Source organism: Myodes glareolus, chromosome 10 (genome assembly GCF_982192425.1).
Source record: "Myodes glareolus chromosome 10, mMyoGla1.1, whole genome shotgun sequence".
NCBI classification, from domain to species: Eukaryota; Metazoa; Chordata; class Mammalia; order Rodentia; family Cricetidae; genus Myodes; species Myodes glareolus.
Window position 1 is genome coordinate 52,934,748 of NC_142035.1, and position 3,142 is coordinate 52,937,889.

Here is a 3,142-nt window from a genome sequence, read left to right on the forward strand (position 1 = left end):
TTCATCAGAAGGTTTATTAAAAGTAAGTGTGTCGAAGTTTGTATATGTTTTCCTAACCAAAGAAAACAGCACTGAATATCTAAGTCTTTCTCTATGAAAAGATAGGACTGAAATGCATGACTGCCAAGCTGGATGCTGAAGGTATGTCTTTGTCTCAGACATTTGATACTGTTGAAATGATTTAGGATTTCCTTCTACTTTCCCAAGAACTCACCCCCTGCTGATTGTAGCAAACCATTATCATAGGGCAGTACGTGACATCCTAGAGACCAGATTCTCCCAACAAGCACTAGAAAATTCCAAGGCTGTCAGCAATGTTGGAATAATGGCATGGGGTTCTTTTGGGAATATCCATTTCATCTTCAATAACAAATAACTATGAATGAGAGAAAATGGAACTTAAAATGACAGAAACAACTGGCTGCCTGGACAGTCACCCAAAGTTTCTCTGCAACACTGGGGCATCCATCTTTGGCCTACAGATCTAACATATCCAACAGACTTTTCTGTGAGGCATGATATTCTGAAGGGCTGTGCCACCTTGTCTTAACAATGTTTGGCAGTCACTTTCTTTTGTGTCTTGCTTGTCCAGTTAGGACAGCATACTGTCAGTAGTTGAGGTAAGGGCATCTTCTTGCCCCATGACTTACTTTTGCTACAAAGAAAGTAAATTCTATGTTGAGTTTCTTCGATGCCCATTATCTTCTCTGCAGTAGGTTGGGGCTGCCAGGAGCAGACATGTTTCATTGTCATAAAAAAGAATCTATGTTATTAAAACATCATAAATGCCATATTCTGTAGAGCTCTAAAGTGTTTGAATATCATCTGTCTCTCTAAAATATATCTTTGTTTAACCTTGAAAACATACATAATGTTCAATTATAACAGGTGATTAACTTCTAACCTGCATTTCCTTATTATCCTAAACAGTTGGCAATAAAATTTTCAAGGACTAGAAATTTGTATTACATTGTTAAATGAGTTGTTTAGGTACAATACCTTGAACAAGAGTAGAAATGCCTATATAGCATGTTCTAACAAAATTAATCTCAAATTTGTATCAATATACAAAATTTGTATACAATATACAAAAGTCCAGTTCAATGTAAACCATTTAAAACTTGTATTTGCTTTTTAAAAGTAGACTCAATAAGCTGGACGGTCGTGGCGCATGCCTTTAATCCCAGAACTTGGAAGACAGAGACAGACAGATATCTGTCTGAGGCCAGCCTGGTCTACAGAGCTAGTTCCAGGACAGGCTCAAAAGCTACAGAGAAACCCTGTCTCAAAACAAACAAACAAACACACAAACAAAACCCAAAAACAAAACAAAAAAACCACAAAAAGAGTAGACTCAATAATCTACTCTTTTAGTCTATCATATCTATATCCTCATTTTTTCTTTTCAAAACGAAAACCTTGAATCCATTTTCCTTCGTTTAGCTTTTTTCCTGACCATAACAATAAGAATCTGTAACTAATTTCCTTAAACAATGACAAATATCCATGACCCAATGAAAGACCAAAAGCTATCCACACCACCTCTTGAGAATGTTGGTATTGTATTCTTAAATTTACTTCCTGTTGCCTGGGGGTGATGGAATCTTTAGGGGAGCCTGAAAAGAAAATTTGGGTTAACTATCAAGTCCTGGGAGAGGTGGCTGTATCATTTTTTGTCCAGTCTCTGCATAATGGGTAAGTGCAGGGCTTGACTTAAGTCCTGACTAGAGTAGTCCGTTAGACTGGATCAGCTCAGCTAGCCACCTTGAAAGTATTCTGAGCAGTTTGTAGTCCAACAGCTGATCGTTAGGTGGTGTTATTCAGCTTAGTGGGTTATTGTAGTTCTAGAGGAGTCATCATTGTGGGGCCCCATCCTCCTTATGGAGACTTCAAAGGTCACTGTTAGGCATGCTCATGGTCCACTGCAGAAAACTGATAGAGACTCAAACCCGAAACCACATACAGAAAGGTAGATGAAACCTTTTTCTAGAATTAGTACTCTCTATGATCATTAACATCATGACAAGAAGTTTAGAATATATATATATTAATAATGAAATGTTTTTTATTTATTTTTATACTTTCAAATCAAATTTTATATAGGAGATTGGTCACAATAAAGTTTTCCATTTTTCTTTTCTTTTTAAAATTGTTTTTATTGAGCTATATATTTTTCTCTGCTCCCCTCCCTTCCTCTCACCTCCCCTTCTACCCTCTCCTATGGTCCTCATGCTCCCAATTTACTCAGGAGATCTTGTCTTTTTCTATGTCCCATGTAGATTAGATCCATGTATGCCTCTCTTAGGGTCCTCTTAGGGTCCCCTTCGGGTTGTCTAGGTTCTCTGGTATTGTGAATTGTAAGCTGGTTTTTGCTTGCTTTATGTCTAAAAGCCACTTATGAGTGAGTACATATTATAGAATATATATGCATTAATATAAAAAATATGCCTTAATCAAAGCTGTTAAAGAGTCAATATAAAACCAAAGGATTTTGAGATTTGTGGCAATAAAACAGTTCTTAAATATTTGTTTCTCTTGTGTGTCAAGTAGCTCTTCTGACATGAGACAGAGATTTTGGATTTCACTTTAATAAGCATGCTTATTAAAGAAGGACAGAGCCAAAGTCAGCTTTAATCTTTAATTGGACAGGAACTACAAAAAGATCATTTGCATTATATGTCTGTGGATGATAGCAGAAGCAAAAATTTGTTAAGATTTATAAAATTTTATCCTGTTTCAAATACGATATGCTAATATGCCAATTTACTCTTTTTCTTCAGACTTTTCTTTTCTTTTCTTTTTTTTTTTTTGATAATTTGTCCTTTTTCTTCCAAGGTCTCATTTGTCCAGTGGTCTTCAGATTCCTTAGCTGGATACCTTTACTCTCCTGAAAAGACAGAAACACAACCCTTCCCCAACCCTAATTTTGGGGATATTCTCTTTTGGCAAGTTATATCTGAAAAGTATAAGTGAAAAGCATTTGTTAGTTTTATAGTTTAGTTTAGATTAAATAGTCATGCTGTTTGAGGAACTATCATCTCTTCTAATTAAGAGGAGTCTCTTGTTCAAACTGGACCTTTATCAGTTTGATGGTATGCATGGCTTTTTCTCTCCTGTGAAAACACAAGCAAAACCCTTTCTT